The sequence below is a fragment of the Adiantum capillus-veneris genome, chromosome 17 (assembly GCF_014529385.1).
Source record: "Adiantum capillus-veneris isolate H3 chromosome 17, ASM1452938v2, whole genome shotgun sequence".
Lineage (NCBI taxonomy): Eukaryota > Viridiplantae > Streptophyta > Polypodiopsida > Polypodiales > Pteridaceae > Adiantum > Adiantum capillus-veneris.
In genome coordinates, this window is record NC_140947.1 from 8,797,705 (window position 1) to 8,817,786 (window position 20,082).

The following is a 20,082-nucleotide window of genomic DNA, read 5'->3' on the forward strand; positions in this document are numbered from 1 at the left end:
CCGTGACACTTATGGACGAGGATGGGCGGGTATGTGTTCCAGTTCCACATTGAAAGAATTTCAATTTACAAAAGCAAATGAGGTGTGTCTTGAAAGCTGTGGCTCATTGGTAGGACGTCCAAGTGTATTACCCTTGGTTCGATCCTCTCCATCTGGCATTACCAGATTTTGGGGGCTTTGACTACATATTGACAGCACAAACATAGTGATAAGCACAAAAGCAAGAGTTGACATACCAATGAAGGTAGTGCTTGTAGAAGTAGATACATATCTAGCAAAGAGAGTAAATAATGGGTTTTAATTTGCTTTTGTGTTCTTAAATGCAGTTCTTGTGTGTCCTCTTTGGTTTTAAGTGTTGCCTATGAGAAAGACGTCAATCTGCATCCAAGAATTCGAGTTGATCTAGTGAAAGTAGAATCTTCAAACAGGGATGATATGTTAAGCATTGTTATGCCTATAAACAAGTAAGATCCTTTGCTTTTGTTTGCATGAGCAGTTAGCTTTAGAATCAAATTGTCTTAACATTTTTATTCTCAATCCCATGTAGATTAAACGAGACAGGACACGTGGCGATCTCTTACACGGACATGATGTGGATGGCGTGGACAATGGGCCTTGCTTCAAAGCAGGCTATCATCGAGAAACTGTTGGGGTATAAAGCCCAATGTGGTCGCCCAGGTAAGTGGGCGGGCCGCCAGGTATGTACACATATTCTTTTGTAAAAACCTAATAAGAACTCACTATGCTCTACACATTACAGTAGAGCGAGTTCACCATATCGTCGTGCTCTTCTTCTCGCACTCTCTCTCGCGTCGCACTTCCGCTCGTACTCCTTCAACTGGTATCAGAGCTCAGATCGAGGCTCAAGGCAGCATTTGCAGGTAGCCAGAGTCACCTGCTCAGATTGGGGTGAGATTCGACAGGCGAAGACACGGCCCCAATTCCTGTGGGAGAAACCGAAGGGCTCTGTGTTCTTAGAATTCCATTCTGAGGTCATCTCGGCCACCGTTTGGTTTCGACAAAGTTCTGCGCATGCCATTTTCGACTACGTGGTCTCGGCGGGTGCAGATCCAACTCTGCAAATTTGGGGTTTCGGCCTACGACTGCAGGTGCTGAGGATATCGGCACTCCCAGAGTGTTGATTTGTGGTTGTCTACACATCGAAGGACAACTCACAGTTCTTGGAGGCGTGTCACATACGACACGACGCACCTACACACAGACTGTAGGCGACATCCACTAGTTCATCAGGTAGCTTGTGTTTGCTGCTTGATATTCCAGATTTCATCCTGACATTGCAGGTACTTCCACATGGGATGTATTGTCAGAGATGATATATGTCTGTTGAGGGTTTGTTGGCTGTGAGTCACGCAGCAAACAACTGCCGCAGCGGTTACAGCATACGGTGGGAAATTTGTGGATGTATGACTTTGTGGGAAGTCTATGTACTGTCAGATTTACTGCAGCCTTTGTTGAGGGTCGAGTGAGGTTTTATTGAGCTGGGGGATTCTCGAATGTTGAGATCCTTTCGGTGATACAGGTCTTGGAGCGATCCCTCGAGCACCCTTAAATAGGCAGCTAGGATGTATTGACTGTGAGTTAGACAGTTGGGATTGCATCTTTGCTTTACTTCCGTTGAGGCATTGTCGCAGTCTATGCTTACAGGACAGTGACAGGACAGTGAGAGACAATACAGGTGCAGGACAGGTTTATCCGCAGCTTACAGTGTCAGAGAGATAGTGTTTTTGAGCTGTTTTTGAGTACACCAGAGCCATTTTACAAAGGAGACTCTGCCGAAATTTCTGCAGAATCTGAAGCTTTCTTGGTTCATTTGACAGGTTGATATTGGTTCAGAGGTCAGTTTACAGGGGAAACTCTGCCGAATTTTTCCCAGGAAAGTAAACTACTGTGAAGCGTAGCTATGGCTGGATCACAGGACACTGCTCTTTACAATATCAAGAAGCTAGATGGAACCAATTTCCCATTGTGGAAGAAGCAGATTTGGCACGTGGTGGTACAAAAGAAGCAGATAAAACCTATAAAGCTCAAGGGGATAAAACCACAAGATATGGACGAAGATGAATGGAGCGAAATGGATGAATTGGCACTTTCTACCATTATGCTGACTTTGGCAGAAAGCGTTTACCTCAATGTAGCAGACGAGATGTCGGATTATGAAGCATGGACAAAGCTGAGTGATCTTTATGAGAAGCAGAGTGCAGCTTCACAGGTATACTGGCTTAAGAATCTTGTTGACTTGAAGATGAAAGAAGGGACACCTATGTCCAATCATCTGAATGAATTCAACACCATCTACAGTCAATTGTCAGCTCAAGGTGTCAAGTTTGATGAACCTATTAGAGCTATGTTCCTGTTGATCACATTGCCGAAAAGTTGGGACACTTTTCGCACAGCTTTGAGTAATTCTGCACCTCCAGATGGTTTGAACATAGCACGTGTAGAAGGAAGTCTGCTTACTGAAGAAACCAATAGAAAGACAATGGACAAAGGCAAAGGAACAACCTTAGTTGTCAGGGGAAGGACCAAAGAAAAGTACAAAGGTGGAAAGAGGAATCAGTCCCGTAGCAAGTCCCGCAGTGCTAAAGGCAAGAGTGACATAGAATGCTGCCATTGTGGCAAGAAGGGTCACATGAAAAGAGACTGCAGAGAATGGAAAGCAAAAAAAGGCAAAGAGAAAGCTGAAGACCATGGTGAGAAGAACAAGTCCTCAGAGAAGATTCAAGAAATAAATGTGACAAACACTGTTGCAGAGGATGACAGTCTAGTGTCAGGAGACATCTACTTCTTGAAGAATACAATGGACTCAGCTCTTCTTACAGCATCTGATGGAAATGCACTGAGTGGTTGGATTATAGACTCAGGGGCATCACTTCATGTGTCTCCAAACAAGGAGTGGTTTACCTCTTATGTGACCACTAAAGATCATGTTCGGCTAGGCAATGGGCAGACATGTGAGATCTTAGGTGTTGGAGATGTTCAATTGAAGTTTCAGAATGGCTCTTCTTTCACACAGAAGAATGTGAGACATGTTCCCGCAATTACAAAGAGCTTGATCAGCACAGGTTTACTTGATGATGCTGGCTACGTCACCACTTTTGGACAAAACATGTGGAAGATATCCAAGGGTTCGATGACAGTAGCACATGGAGTAAAGTCTGGAGGACTTTACATGATTTATGTATCAAATGTCTCTAAAAATGTAATCAATGTAACCAAGCAGCCGAACGTTTCTTTGTGGCATAGCCGGTTAGGACATATGTCCAAGAAGGGAATGGAAATCTTGTTTCGTTCTGGTTATTTGCCTGGCTTTTCATTTAATGATTTTGAATTCTGTGAACATTGTCTGTATGGTAAGCAAACACAGCAGCCACATAAGCATAGAAGCAGTAGAAGAGATACACAGTTGGCACTTGTTCATAGTGATTTGTGTGGACCTATGCCTAACCTATCTCTAGGGGGAGCTTCTTACTTTATGACATTTTTAGATGATTACTCGAGGAAAGTATGGGTTTACTTTCTCAAGCACAAGGATGAAGCGTTTAGTGTTTTCAAAATGTTTGTGACACTTGTGGAGAATCAGAGTGGCAAGAAGCTTAAATGCTTACGCATTGACAATGGTGGAGAGTATGTTTCAAAGCCCTTTCAGGACTTTTGTGAGTCAAAAGGTATAAAACGTGAACTTACTGCTCCTTACAATCCTCCTCAAAATGGTGTTGCTGAGAGGATGAATAGGACCATACAAGAGAAGGTCAGAAGTATGTTGTCTAATGCAAAGCTGCCAAATGAGTTTTGGGCTGAAGCTGTATCAACAGCTGTTCATCTTATAAATAGATCTCCTAGCAAGGTTTTGTAGAAGGATTCAGTGCCAGAGATGGTATGGTCATGCAAAATGCCCTCATACAAGCATCTCAGAGTCTTTGGATGTGAGGCATATACTCATGTTCCAAAGGAATTTAGGAACAAACTTGAGCCAAAGAGTAGAAAGTGCATCTTTCTAGGCTATGGTAATTCTGGTGAGGTGGGGTACAGACTTTGGGATCCCGAATCCAGAAAGGTTATCCACAGCAATGATGTTCACTTTAATGAAGCCAAATATCATTCTAAACCAGAGAGGGTTGAGGAGATTAGAAGAGTTGTCTTCCAAGAAGATGGACCTGCACGTGCAAGACAAAATGTCAAGGCTCAAGAGGAGCAAGGACAGGATAGAGTGGAACCACAGGTTGTGGCTGAGCCTGAGCCACCTATTGTGCGTAGATCTGGACGTATCACGCGACCTCCTGATAGGTTTGTTCCATCTATGAACTATGTCATGTTGACTGATTGCAATGAGCCTTCATGTTACAAGGAAGCAGTGCAAATGAAGGACTCCGGGAATTGGCAATTGGCCATGCAGTCAGAGATGACAGCTCTACATAAAAACCAGACATGGAAGCTAGTTAAATTACCACAGGGCAAAAAGGCTCTACCTTGTAAATGGGTTTACAGGTATAAGATCACCGCTCATGATAGTCAGCCAAAGTACAAAGCAAGGCTTGTTGCCAAGGGCTTTAAGCAAGAACAAGGCATTGACTTTGATGAAGTCTTCTCTCCGGTGGTCAAGATGACTACATTGAGATGCTTTCTTGCATTGGTTGCCATATTAGATTTGGTGTTGCACCAAATGGATGTCAAGACAGCGTTCTTGCATGGTGATTTAGATGTGGAAATTTACATGCAGCCAGAAGGGTTTGTTGAGAAAGGCAGGGAAGATTTGGTATGCCAGTTGTTAAAGAGTCTTTATGGCTTAAAACAATCACTGAGGGCATGGTACCATAAGTTCCACAAGTTTATGCTTTCTCAAGGCTACAAACGTAGTGAGTTCGATCACTGTCTATATACAAAGAAGGCTAAGGATGGCAGTTGGCTGATCCTTATTTTGTATGTGGATGACATGTTGATTGCTGGCAAGCACTTGGAAGAAATTTCAGCTTTGAAGTCAAAGATGGCAAAATCGTTTGACATGAAAGACATGGGGGAGGCAAGTCATATACTTGGTATGCGCATTGAGAGAGACAGATCAAAGAAGTTGATTTGGTTATCTCAAACATAGTATATTGACAAGGTTTTGCAACGTTTCAATATGGAGAAGGGAAAGGCATTGAGTATTCCATTGCCACCATATGTGAAACTTAGCAAACAAGATTTTCTTGTGTCTGAGGAAGAACAAGCTGAAATGGATAAGATTCCATATGTGTCTGCAGTGGGTAGTTTGATGTATGCAATGATTGCTACTCACCCATACATTGCATTTGCAGTGGGAGTAGTAAGTCGATACATGTCAAACCCAGGCAAGAAACATTGGGAGGCAGTGAAAGGAATATTGAGATACCTGAAAGCTACAAAGAGTATGCGTATATGCTATGGGAGTCAGGAGCTAAGTGTAAAGGGTTTTACAGACTCAAATTATGCAGGTGACTTAGACAACCGAAGGTCTACGTCAGGGTATGTCTTTACATTGGCTGGTGGAGCAGTATCATGGCGTTCTAGATTACAAGATTGTGTTACTCAGTCTACTACAGAGGCTGAATATGTTGCAGCATTAGAGGCATGCAAAGAATCAATTTGGCTTAATCGACTAGTAACAGATTTGGGAATCAAAGAAGAGATGCCCGTGTTATATTGTGATAGTCAGAGTGCCATACAACTGGCTCGCAATCCAGTTTATCACTCAAAGACAAAGCATGTGGATGTGAAGTATCATTTCATCAGGGAAATGCTCGCGGATAAGCAAATTCAGCTTGTCAAAGTTCACACCACAGAAAATCCTGCTGATCTACTTACAAAAGGACTTCCCTCAGAGAGCTTTGCGCATTTTTGCAAGCAGTTAGGTGTAGGGTAGTACATCACTTCTCTACATCTCTTGTATATTAGCTTGTATAGTAGCTTCTCTCACACTTAAAGTACCACATTGGACTTTAAGTGGGAGGTTGTTGGGGTATAAAGCCCAATGTGGTCGCCCAGGTAAGTGGGCGGGCCGCCAGGTATGTACACATATTCTTTTGTAAAAACCTAATAAGAACTCACTATGTTCTACACATTACAGTAGAGCAAGTTCACCATATCGTCATGCTCTTCTTCTCGCACTCTCTCTCGCGTCACACTTCCGCTCGTAATCCTTGAGAAACTACCGTGTGTAGTCTATAGCTGGATGCAAGGAGACATTGACAAGAGGGTAGTAAAGAAATCATGGTACAATGTGTTTATCGCTCTGATGTCACAACTTCTTCATCTTGTATGTTGCATCAAAGTGTTCAAATTGGTATGCTTTACTGTCAAAGAATACAATAATCATTGACACCATGTGTGTCGAAAAAGTATAGCCTTGCCTTGTAAAAGGTTATAGCAGAGAGGGATAGATTGCTTCCCTCAGAGTTTTAAGCCCAATTCAAAAAAGCGTTCTTTGATATCGATGGGCTATCCAAAAAAATAACAAAATATGCTTTGGCCATTGTCAATCCAGGCTTGGGAGACAATTGGTGGAGGTTGGTTGTTTCAAACTCTCTGTTGGTATACGAAAATATTCTTAGAGTACAATTCAAAATAGATCCATATGGACGTTTGTGCAGGACATTGTGCACAATCGAGTGGACCAATCATCCAAAGTGGTTGATGGGGGAACGATTGTACGGGCTAGCCTGTGCGGACTTTTCTACTATAAAAGAACCTACATTCTTCGTGTAATGGCTTCTAGTGATCTAGTAGATGTGAAGACTTTGGACATATCCCTTGAACTGGTAAGTAGATTAACCCTCAACATTGTTGTTCTCTAGTTAGGCGGAGAAAATATTTCTTGATTATACGATGTTTAATTTATATAGGAGAATCTATTGTCTTTTTAGAGTGTTGCGGATCGAGGTTTTTTGGTCATCAATTGTAAAAGAGGCCGAGAATGTATACAACACTATTTAGAGTATACATTTGAAATTGATGCCTGGTCTTGACCTCAACTCATTCCTCGAGGAGGCTAAGATGTAACATAGGGGCAAGACCTTTGATTATGAGCTAGGTCTTATGGAAAAAGAATCACAATCTGAGGTATGCAAGGAATTGACGGGCGCAATAAGAAGATGTCTTTGCAGGTATGTACACTATATAATTACATTGGGAATAAACATGTTAATTTTGATGATTACAATGCTCTACTTTGTGTTAGATGGTTACGAAAGCGCAACTTCAACATTAGAAGTGTCAAAGCTTGCAATAGACAATGCTTGAAATTGAGAAAGTGGAGCATATTTGCAACCCAATGCAAATAGCACGGAACTTCAAGAGCAAACTTTACCAAGATTTGCCATGTTTCTTGGAGTATGATGAGGGGTACTTCCCTCCCAATGAGGAAAGGGCACACAATGATGCTGTAAAGGATAGGGAAGAAAGAGCACGTGGAGGAACACAAATGTCCACATCGACAGAGCCTAGTGTGCAAATGCCTCAGGAAATGGGATTTGCTACAACATCTCAGGTAGAAAAGTTGATAGTTTTCACCAGAACCTTTTTCCTGTACCGTCATGAGAGTGACATTTGGATATTGTTGTGCAGATTGAGCATTTTTGGGAAGCTTCAAGCTCGCAAGGAGCGGCTCGTATCAAGGAAAAGCGTGAGTCATTTTGCTATGCATAGGATTAAAAAGCACGATTCACTTCTTAATTACTCTTTGTGTGGTGTTCAGGAAAAAGGAGTGGAATGTCAACAAGGGAAGTAATTGACTTCGCAACAACGAGTCTCGAAACATAAATATTGCATGTCTCACAGTTGCCATTAATTACATACCCATCAACCGGTAAGTGGCCTTCTTGAATAGAAGTTGTCGTTTGGATCAGGATCTTGCTTGATTTGTTTGAGGGTTTTTGCAGATAGTGGTATCGACCGTATTCAGATTGTGCATTTCAGCTCTGACAAGATAGAGGATGACTTGAAGAATGCTTTGTTGAGCACTGGGGAGCCACACATAGTAGAGAAGTGCCTTTGTCCATTTCGTGATGGGTCGGTTGTCACGTCTGCAGCGAATGCTTCTATTCTACTTTTTATCCAATAATCCTGTGTATGGGCTCTCTGATTTTGATGTGCCAAATTGGAACAAAATGGAAGTATCCAGTTTGGACAACTCACCCGAATTGTGCTTGCAACAATTGATGACAAAGGCGTGTTTGTAGTTGTTTGCCACAATCATATAACTATGGCACGATTCATGATATTGATGTTGCTGGTGGATGGCTTGAAGACAACTTGAACATTGTTGTCTGTAAGACACCAATATGCAAGAAAGAAAGTAGGATTGTGTGCAAAATGTTGGTGTCTGCAATGAGGAAAGAGCACAATGGGACATCAGAGGCCATTGACATATCGTTAGACGATGTTTGGTTTGATTTGCTAGTAGAGGAGGATGATTGGACAAAAGAGGAGGATGGGAAACCTATGCGAGGTAACTCTTGCACCTTCTATTTACAAAAATGTTTTTTTGCTTGCTTCTCTGACAAGACAGAGGATGACTTGAAGAATGCTTTGTTGAGAATTGTGGAGCCACACATAGTAGAGAAGTGACTATTTCATGATGGGTCGGTCGTCACGTCTGCAGAAGTGACTATTTTGTGATGGGTCGGCCGTCACGTCTGCAGTGAATGCTTCTAATCTACTTTTTCCATCCAATAATCCTATGTATGGGCTCTCTGATTTTGATGTGCCAAATTGGAACAAATGGAAGTATGCCAGTTTGGACAACTTGCTCGAATTGCGCTTGCAACAACCGATGACAAAGGCATGTTTGTAGTTGTCTGCCAGTCATATAACTATGGCACGGTTCGTGATATCGCTGTTGCTGTTGCTGATGGATGGCTTGAAGACCACCTGAACATTGTTGTCTGCTATAAGACACCAATTTGCAAGAAAGAAAGTAGTATTGTGCGCACAATGTTGGTGTCCGCAATGAGGAAAGAGCACACTGGGACATCGGAGGCCATTGACATATCGTTACACGATGTTTGGTTTGATTCTCCTAGTAGAGGAGGAGGATTGGACAAAAGAGGAGGATGGGACACCTATTGGAGGTAACTCTGGCACCTTCTATTTAAAAATAATGTTTTTTTGCTTGCTTTGACTTTTGTTTGTTGTGCAAGAGGTATGGAATGCGGGCATTGGTTTGTTGCAGAGTAGAATGATGTTCTCATCGAGTACGGAGGAGACTGCGGGGCATTGGCTTTGTTGGGGAGCCAGTATGTGACCATGATTTTGGAAAATGCAAAATAAGTGGAATCTTTTGTAGATCCTCTTTTCTCTTTGTCGATTGGAGGAGCCTCAAGTCTAGTACTCTCTCTCTCTCTCTCTCTCTCTCTCTCTCTCTCCCGTTTTCTATTTTGACACGCCCACACATCATCAATTCATGCAGAAGCCTCTCTCTCTCTCTCTCTCTCTCTCTCTCTCTCTCTCTCTCTCTCTCTCTCTCTCTCTCTCTCTCTCTCTCTCCAATGATGGCAATGCCCCTTCAGCTTTTAGGTCACCCAAACACGCCCAGTGCTACGCAGCCCCGCTTTGCCCTTCACCGGCTCGTGCTGGATCTGTATCGCCGTGTGTTCGTGCTATCTTCTTGTGCGCACCCACCACCGTAGAGTCCCCATGCCCTGACGCTCTTCACAATCTAGACTCCACCTTCTATTGCAGATCCACCAAGGTCCGTGCCTTCACCAACCCCGTCTTCGGACTTGGGTTGCAGCTCTTGTGCAGCAAAGGCCTCTCCCAATAGCAATCTTTGAGGCTTGTGGTGAAATTAAGGGTTATCAAGGAAGGGTGCACCGCAGTGACAAGGGAGCAACGAGAAACAAAGTAGGGAATCAGAGGGGAATCTTTCAAAGAAATGAATTTCTTTAAAAGTGACACGGTATGTAGTGCTTAACTTTGTTGGGGAGCTAGATGGGATGTATGATGATAATATCCGAGAGTAACGAGGAGTTCTCCACTAGACTCCGCATCGTTTTGGAAATGCAAACCCGTCGACTTAAAGAATGTAGGAGCGAGACAAGAGGCATGCAGATGAGGTGGACCGTGCCCTGAAGGCAACATCTCTGTTGGGTCCACTTCCAAACATTGTGGAGTTAGATCCACCTGTCCATGACTTAGCGTAGATATTTCATACCGCACCTCGCATTGTGTAGACAATGCTCTTTTTTGTAAACCGTTATGAACGATCGCTTTTAACACGCTTCTTGAATAGATATATGCTTATAATCAAATGTCTAATCTTGTAGTTAAGTGGATTTTTTCTTTTCATGTAACCCTTTCTGTGAACTGTAGGAGAGGTATATAGACTGTGAGAGTGTGTGTGTGTGTGTGTGTGTGTGTGTGAGAGAGAGAGAGAGAGAGAGAGAGAGAGAGAGAGAGAGAGAGGGGTTACATGGAGTAGGTGATGAGTGGCTAACACTTGTTTGGCGGACCGAACTTTTTGCAGAAGATTAGAGAGTCTAGCACAAACTTGATGGAAAGAGCTTTTTCAATAATTTTGCCAATCGGTCCATCCTTCATAAAAAGCTCGCTCCGAAGCTCCCTCGATTCCCCTACTCTTCTAATATCTATTTTAGTAGTGTTGTGGGCGTTTTGTTAGCTCACAAATTGACAACTTATCAAAGTTCTTTTAGCTTAGTGTGCCTCACCTAAGTGATAATGCCAATGGAACTATAGTAAATCATTGTAGATGTCCCTATCAAAAAAGTGCCCACCAAATTCTAAGTTTCTTAAACTTGTACAATAATGAGATGATACCAAATTGAAAGGTGGTACCTTAAAATTATTGCGTGAAAAATTACTATTCAAACAATTGTGTTTCCTATACGAAGGCTCCAAAAGAGCTAATTGCATGGGCACACATGCTCCACTCAAAAGACTCGGGAATTGGCACTTTCTTCGCTCCTAGTGATATTTCGGGCCCCGGGTCATACCTCACTTTTTTTTGTCATCCACTCTATCAGCTCCGAGCAGTCCGCCCCGCCTCCGGTTAACTCATTAAGGGCTTCTACACTGTGACCTATCCGCGTCTTGTCGGGCGGCATTCCCAAGGCCCAATTAACTAGCCCGCTGGCGCTCCCTTTGAGCATTTCAATAAGAAAGGGATTGCGGCATGTCACCGTTCTGGGTGTATGTATAAAGAGGAAGCGTCTCCTCCCCCTGCTAGATCGGTCCACGTCAGGCCACCTCCAGTTGGCCATAAATAAAGAGTGGGCGTCGGGCTTAACCGACAAAGCGGGCCTCCCTTTAGCCTCCACTGTTACCCTCTCATTGGAGAGCAACCTTTTTAAGATGCTGGCAGCCGGCCGCATTAGTCGATTGTCGAGTAACATCTGGGAAGAGCAGCAAGTTCTTTCCTTCTACAAGTGTTAGCTCAAATCGATTGGCTATCAGGCTCACGTCCAGGCTCTCGCACCTCTCCCTTAGGATGTACTCCAAGAGCACCGTTAGGGTCGACTTCCCCGTGGCCTCGGGCCCCCACAAGAAGAGAGAGAATTGCTCTCGGGTATCTAATGTAAAACTAGCCTCAAGAAGGCTCTCAACAAGTTTAGCTTTAGGACGTCTCCATCCATCAGGGTAAGGAGGAAGCTTTTCTGAATGGGGGTCATTCGTGTACACATATCCAGCTCAATACCTGCATAGCTTGTGCATACCCACAAGGGACTGGGCGGGTGTAATAGCGTCCTTGACTCATGAGGGACGAGAACTCCGTTGAGAAAGGGGAGCCCTGCATCAACCGTCCTGGCCCGCTTAAGGAGCCGGCGCAGGCGCTCCCCTACTGGTTTAAGAAGATGTTGGGAGCTCATTCTCTTCCTTTGGGGTCGTGTGAAGGCGGCCCCCATTCCCTTCATCTCCTCCTCTATCTTATTAAGCATCTCGTAAGCCCATCAGGGCTGGCTATCCCACCTCTGATTTTTATACTCATACCCCTGCTCGTCTGGAAGCAGGTAGGCCCAGGTATCCTTAAACCGATCGGCCAGTAATGCCCCTATGTGGGCGTCCAGCTCGAGGTCCAAGTCGGCCGTCTCTCCTCTCTCTTTGCCGCCTGTTCTTCTACTTGCTTTTCAAGGATCTTCAATAGGTCGAGCTCCTTTTCCTTCTCGAAAGGGGGGTCGCAAAGATAGTGAGCTTGAAAGAGGAGGGTCTCCTTTTGCATAGCTCGGTTACCCATCACCTGCCCGTAAAGAGTGTTCTACCGGGTACCCTTAAGAATAGGTGCTCTAACCTCAGCTACGCAGCCCTCTTGGGCAGGCCAGAGAGGACGCGGGAACATGCCTAACTCGGCAAGGGGGGTCCTCTTATATACCTCACGGCCCTCTCCCAAGATGGTTATTCTCCCGCTGGAAAATACTCCACACGGGCGCCTACTGAACACAAACCGCCCTTCGTAGGTTTCTCCCAGAGGGGAATCCCTCGCCCGCTGGAAAATACTCCACACGGGCGCCTGCTGAACACAAACCGCCCTTCGTAGGTTTCTCCCAGAGGGGAATCCCTCGCCCCCAAAGATGAAGGCTACCTGATGGAGTCCTTTCCTGTATAAAGGGACCGTCATTCCTAAGGTAGTTTCTAATTGCGCACGCAACAAAGGGGTCGTCCACATCTATGAGGCCGATTCCGTGAGGGAGCGAACCCACCTCCAACCCTATAGATCCTCTGGGGTGTGGAGCCCTTAGTGCACAATCTCCCACTAAATCTTCTCTGAGAACCCTCCATTCTTTATTTGCTGGGAGACGTTGTTTTCCCTTTTGGAAAAATAGGTGGCACTCGCAGTTCAAAAGGTCACAAATCAACTCAAACTCTAAAGACGACAGGGGGATCAATCAAGCATTGAGCCAGTGGCCCCCCGTCTGTTCTATCAACCATTAGTTACCTCCCTCCACCTGTTTTAGGCCTGGTTAATAAAATCCCATGCAGAAGGTGGCGTGAGAAATGGATGGGCACGATCTTCCCGCACCGCTTAGGATTCCGTTACCGTGCCCTCCTTTCAGCCTCTGGGATTTTTATGTGTCGTAGGATCATGACCTCTTGGTCCCCCTCAACGTTGCTTACAACCGGAAAAATCATTAAGGTGTCTAGGGACCTCTCAAGGATCTGGGCATGTTGGATTATTTCGGGTGCTTTGAGGTTAGGGCGGTCAAACTGGTTATAGGCCTCATGTACGCCCCGAAGGCGGAAACTCTTTGTAGCTTTAGACCCCTAGTTAGGAATAAGGCTAACCTCAAACATCTCTTCAGTATTCTGAGGCCCCTCAAACTTACCGTACTTACCCACCAAAGGTATTTGGTAGGTCTTACCGCTCGCAAGGTAAAGGGTCATCTTGTACCATCTTATCTCAGACGATTGCAAGGGAAGCAGCACCGTCTCGAGCCACCGGGAAATAAAAGAGTACGCAAAACACCTAAGGTTGGATGAACCTAATGGCTAATGAACCACCTCAAAATCCATTCTTAAGGGATATTTCACTGCATTGGTGGCACTCTTTAAGCCGTAGTAACCCGTTACTGTTATTACCTCGCCCTTCTGTAGTCTAAGTGGAATTTCGTCAAATCGATCTATTGGCATATCTTATCCACCTCCTTTTAAGGGGTCCACCAGGGTGGGTATTCATAAAGTGCAGCGTAGTCTAGAGTTGGCAACGTCCTTGTAGGGGGGACAGTTCTTAGTAATTGCTCAGCGGGATTCTCCTTACCCTTTCGACGATCCCGTTCTCTTCTAAATTTCCCTTTAGTTATATAGATCGCGCGCCCGCGAGGCGTTACATCATCAGAAGTGGAGACGGCCCCCCCAGGTGTGCCTTGCACTTGACTGTCGTACAATAGGTATACCAGAAAAACCACAAGGAGGACGAGCAATAATTTGCAAAAGGCCATCTGATCAAGGCAATCGAATTGCCCCGCGTGGATGAGTTCCCAAGTGCTTTTCGTCCTAGGGCGTGCTAGTCGGTCGCGCTTCCGTTCCACCATCGTTTAAACTATCCGGGGGCCTGCGCAAGAGCCGATGCTAACCATATTCGATGCAATGCTATAATAAAGCGCTTAAGAGTAACGGAGTCAGAGCCAGGGTTAGAGCCACCCCCAGCCTGTCTATAAACGGATGAGGTTCTTGCATACATACAGAACATCCAGGTTTCTTACAGGTTGCAGCGTTTAGCATCAGCACAGATTTCAGTGGGAGTTGATGCAACAAGGTGAGTGTGAGGTGGTGAGAGTGAAGCAAGGCGAAAGCTCCATTAAGGGTATAATCCCTTTGTAAACTACTTCTTGTTTTGAAGTACTAAAGCCATTGAGTGGCTGCTTTCCCGTGGACGTAGCCCACATTGGGTGAACCACGTATATCGTGTGTACTCTCTCTCTCTCTCTCTCTACTCTATAATCTCTTGTGTGTGAAATCTATCTCTCTCCATTAAGTAATCTACTCAAATTATATCTATTTAGCTACGTCTTATTTCCTAACAACTGGTATCAGAGCAAGGTTTGCTCGCAGCTAAATTATCTCAAGGAAAGGATTCCTTGAATTGAGTGGGAGTTATGGCGGAGGAAGGGAAGCTCAAGATTGAGAAGTTCAGCGGCAAAAACTACCAACATTGGAAGATGCAGATTGAAAACTATCTCTACCAGAAGGACCTCTATTTGCCACTAGGCGGTCTTGCGAAGAAGCCCGCAACAATGGCAGATGAAGCATGGATTGTTCTTGATCGAAAGGCACCAGGAACAATCCGGTTAAGCTTGGCGTCAACGGTGGCCTTCAATGTTTCGGAGATGAATACTACGGAGGACTTGATGAAGTCACTTGACGACTTCTACGAGAAACCATCGGCATCCAATAAGGTATTTCTTATGAAGCGCTTGTTCAATCTAAAGATGACAGAGAAAAGTTCGGTTTCAGAACACCTAAATGACTTTAACACAAACATAAGTCAACTTCGATCGGTGAAAATCAATTTTGATGAAGAAGTGCGAGCTCTCCTTATACTATCATCTCTACCGGATAGTTGGGACAGCCTTGTGATGGCTGTAAGTAATTCTATTTCTGGCACAAATACTCTTAAGTTTGATGATGTTCTGGGTGTTCTCCTAAGCGAGGAAATACGAAGGAGAAGCACAGGAGAATCATCAAGTGCTGCACTGTCAGTGGAAACAAGAGGAAGGCCTAAGGAGAGGTTCAAAAACCAAAAGGGTCGTGATCGCTCAAGGCGGAGCAAGTCACGCACAAAGTCAGTTCTTGAATGTTGGAACTGCAGCAAGAAGGGCCACGTCAAGAAGGATTGCTGGTCCAAGAAGAAGAAGGAGACAGAGTCTCAAGACAACAAGCCAACATTGGAGGCCAATGTGGCAGGTAAAGTAGAGCAAGATGCTCTAATTCTCTCATTAGACACTGTGTCTAATTCCTAGATAGTAGATTCCTGGGCTTCATTCCATGCGACACCACACAAGCAACATTTCCAAGACTACACCAAAGGTAATTTTGGGTATATATACTTGGGAGATGATGAAGCTTGTGAGATTGTTGGAAAAGGTACAATTTCTGTCAAAACTGCTAACGGAAATGAATGGAAGCTTAAAGATGTTAGGCATGTTCCTTCTCTTCGGAAAAATTTGATCTCTACAGGACAATTGGACGATGAAGGTCACAACATTGCATTCGGAAACAAACGGTGGAAGATCTCAAAGGGATCTTTGGTGGTTGCCAAGGGAGAAAAGGTTGGTACACTTTACTTGTGTAATGTTAGCACGCAACCTTCAGCATGTGCAGCAACTACAGAAGTTGACAGTGCGGTGTGGCACTACCGGCTTGGGCATATGAGTGCCAAAGGAATGCAAATCCTTCAAACAAAGAAGCTTCTACTAGGTTTGAAAGAAGTGGACTTAGAGTTCTATGAAGATTGTGTTTATGGTAAACAAAAGAGGGTAAAATTTCAAAAATTAGGAAATGAAAGAAAAAATTAAAAAACTTGAATTGGTTCATTCTGATGTTTGGGGTCCTGCAAGTACACCATCACTTGGTGGTTCATTGTACTATGTAACATTCATAGATGATGCGACTAGAAAAACATGGGTTTATGTCATGAAGAATAAGTCCGATGTATTTTTCATATTTCAAAGGTGGAAAGCCTTTGTGGAGAATGAAACAGGTACCAAGGTTAAATGTCTCAGATCCGACAATGGAGGCGAATATTGCAGCCAAGCTTTTGAAAGATTTTGTGCTAGCAATGGTATTCCGAGGCAAAGGACAACCCCAAAGAACACCTCAACAAAATGGGATTTCGAAAAGGATGAACAGGACAATCATGGAGCGAGCACGAAGCATGCGGCTACATGCAGGCCTACCGCTTGAGCTTTGGGCGGAAGCTATAAGTACGTCTGTGTACTTAATCAACCGGTCACCCTCAACGACATTGGATGGGGGAGTTCCAGAAGAGGCATGGACAGGTAAACCGGTGAATTATGCATTTCTCAAAGTGTTTGGGTGTAAGACTTTCATGCACATAGATAGAAGCCTAAGATCAAAGCTAGATGCAAAGTCCAAAAAGTGTTTCTTCATTGGCTATGGAGAAGGTGACTTTGGGTATCGCCTATGGAATCCTGAAGATGGTAAAATCTTAAGAAGTAGGGATGTAATTCTTAACAAACAAAATATGTACAAAGATTACTTGGAAAGAAAACAAACAAAAGAAACAGGTGATGAGTACATGGAGCTTGAGGACGGTGAAGACTCAAGGACTGCAAACGGTGACAATGTGCAACAACGTCAACCAAATGAGGAGCCTCAACCTATTCCCCGAAGATCTACAAGAGCAAGTAGACCTCCAGAAAGGTTTGTTCCTTCCTTCAACCATCTCTTGATCTCAGATTCTGGAGAGCCGGAATCATACGAAGAAGCTATGCAACATGAATCCAAAGAAGAATGGACGAAGAGCATGCAAGTGGAGATGGACTCACTACATCGCAACCAAACATGGGAGTTGGTTGAGTTGCCTAAAGGTAAGCGGGCACTTCAAAACAAATGGGTGTACAAGCTAAAGGAAGAAGAAGGTGGGAAGAAAAGGTACAAGTCTAGGCTTGTGGTAAAAGGGTTTTCTCAAAAGAAACGTATTGACTTCAATGAAATATTTTCTCCTGTTGTAAAAATGAACTCAATTAGGCTTGTCTTAAGCCTTGTGGCTGCTCATGATCTAAATCTCGAGCAAATGGATGTAAATACGGCATTCCCTCATGGTGACTTAGAGGAGGAAATCTACATGCTTCAACCAAAGGGGTATGAAGTAAAAGGTAAGGAGAAAATGGTTTGCAGATTAAAGAAGAGCTTGTATGGTTTAAAGCAAGCATCAAGACAATGGTACTTGAAGTTTGATCGATGGATGTTGGATCATGGATTCACAAGATGCAACTCGGATCACTGCGTCTACACGAAGAATTTGGGAGATGGGAAATTCATCATCCTAATGTTGTATGTTGATGACATGTTGATTGCAAGTGCTAACATGCAAGACATCAAAGACCTAAAAGAGGAGCTGTCTGAATCTTTTTCAATGAAAGATTTAGGTGCTGCAAAGAGGATACTTGGTATGAAAATATCAAGGGACAGGACGAAGAAGACAATAAAGCTATCTCAAGCAGATTACATCAAGAAGGTACTAGAAAGGTTTGCAATGCAAAATGCAAAACCAGTTTCTATACCTTTGGCTGGTCATTTTAAACTAACGAAGGATATGTATCCAAAGACACAAGAGGAGATAGCCTATATGTCTAAAGTTCCATATGCTGCAGTGGTAGGTTCTCTAATGTATGCTATGGTCTGGACAAGGCCAGACATTGCACATGCAGTGGGAGTTGTGAGTAGGTTCATGGACAACCCAGGTAAAGAGCATTGGCAAGCTGTGAAGTGGATACTTAGGTATCTAAAAGGGACAACAACAAATGCTTTGTATTTTGGAGGAACTGATATTTTTCTAGAAGGGTATGTTGATGCAGATATGGCAGGTGACAAAGATACTCGAAGGAGCACTACTGGTTATGTGTTCACGATTGGAGGCACAGCAATAAGCTGGGCTTCAAAGCCGCAGAAAGTGGTCTCACTTTCTACCACGGAAGCAGAGTATGTAGCAATGACGGAGGCAAGCAAAGAAATTCTGTGGCTTCACAGATTCTTAGAAGAGCTTGGATTCAAACAAGACAATTGTGTCTTGTACAGTGATAGCCAAAGCGCTATCCATCTTGCGAAGAACTCAGCCTTTCATTCAAGGGCAAAGCACATTGAGGTGAGATATCACTTCATACGCACTCTTTTGGAAGAGGGACAGCTAAAGCTAGGAAAGGTGCATACAAGTGAAAATCCTGCAAACATGTTTACAAAGGTGGTCAACAAGGAGAAGTTGAGCTTTTGCTCATCTTCAATCGGCATTCAAGGATAAGAAGCCAGAATGAAAAGCAGTCACAGGTTTGGTTTGGAGATCAGTCTCCAAGTGGGAGATTGTTAAGTATGGAGCCTGATTTACCCTTGTAATTTTTTGTGGTAAAAGCGCACATTTGTAAGGCCCCCATTATGAGGAGAAGCCATCGTGCGTGATGGTAAATCACTCACCGGAAACCAAAATTTTCACAGTTAAAAACCAGGGGCAACTTTAGGGGCCTCAGGGGCAGAAGCCGCTGAGACTTTTTTTTCCCCTCGCCAGAATATTCATTTTTGCCGGAATATTATGGCCGGACAGCGGCCGGAAAACAACCGTCGGTTGGCCGGTGGCCGGTAGTCAATGGCCGGTGGCCGGTGGCCTAATTCAAAAGCGGACTTGTCTTCTCAAGGGCAGCCACACATGGGTGGATTGAAGGGTCCGATTTGGACTTATCTACACAAGGGCGGCTACACATGGATGCCTCTCATAGAGAGGACAACCCTTTTGGCCTATAAAAGGAGGCCATTTCTACACACATTTCATAGTGTGAAGTTGATGCAACAAGGTGAGTGTGAGGTGATGAGAGTGAAGCAAGGCGGAAGCTCCATTAAGGGTATAATCCCTTTGTAAACTACTTCTTGTTTTGAAGTACTAAATCCATCGAGTGACTGCTTTCCCATGGACGTAGCCCACATTGGGTGAACCACGTATATCGTGTGTACTCTCTCTCTCTCTCTCTCTCTCTCTCTACTCTATAATCTCTTGTGTGTGAAATCTATCTCTCTCCATTAAGTAATCTACTCAAATTATATCTATTTAGCTACGTCTTATTTCCTAACAAAATAGGGTCTACATCAAGTGGGGCACTCCATGCCCGACGGGATGGGGATAAGGGCCTCGTTAGAGGCTCCCGGTGGTGAACCTTAGCAGTTCGAAAATTGGCAAAGGTGAACGGTGGCAGGTCGTCCTCCGAGATCTCTCTGTTAGACGGACGGTCTATGTCGCTCGAGAAAAGTGGGTTGGCAAAGTTAAGGGGGGGGGGGGGGGGGGAGGGCCACTCGACAGCCCCCTAGGCTGTCAAAAGATCCAGCACTCCCTGAGGGTCCGTCGGCACTACCGCTTGGAGCGTGATTGGCCGTGCTACCACCTAGTGTCATAAACCACAGAAAGGTAGAGCCACTAGAGTTATTCGTTTCAGAGCTCTGTGAACCCAAACCGAAGCCAATGTTTATAGGGTTCTGAGAGGGATTATCCTCCCTAGACCTTTGAGCCATACGCTTGTGAAGATCCTTTGCGAAGTTTTCGCGCATTTTTTAATCGTTCATTCAACCTCCTTCTGGCGAGTTGACCAGCTTATCATATTAAAAGAGAGCAACCACCCGCTGGTATACGAGTGGCTTGGCTTAGATGGGCATAGCCGCCACCCGGTAGTGGGAGAAAGGCAGCTATTGGGAGTTAGACGACACCTGCTGGCTATCCTCCTCCGGGGAGGGTGCTGCATCTGCCCAGCTACGCAGGTGAGATTTAAATAGATGATACCTTTCACCATCCGCTTTCAAGAAATGATGGGCCATTTTGCGACTGGTCGGTATGTAAGAGCCCTATTGAAGGCCTAGATAGGGACCTTGGGTGTGCCGGTA

The 20,082-nt window shown here is 44.4% G+C and overlaps 1 pseudogene; it reads right to left on the reverse strand.

Moving 5' to 3' along the window:
* Positions 1-11,319: 11,319 nt before the first annotated feature.
* LOC147436775 (uncharacterized) lies at positions 11,320-12,223 on the reverse strand (annotated as a pseudogene).
* Between the last annotated feature and the right edge of the window lie 7,859 nt (positions 12,224-20,082).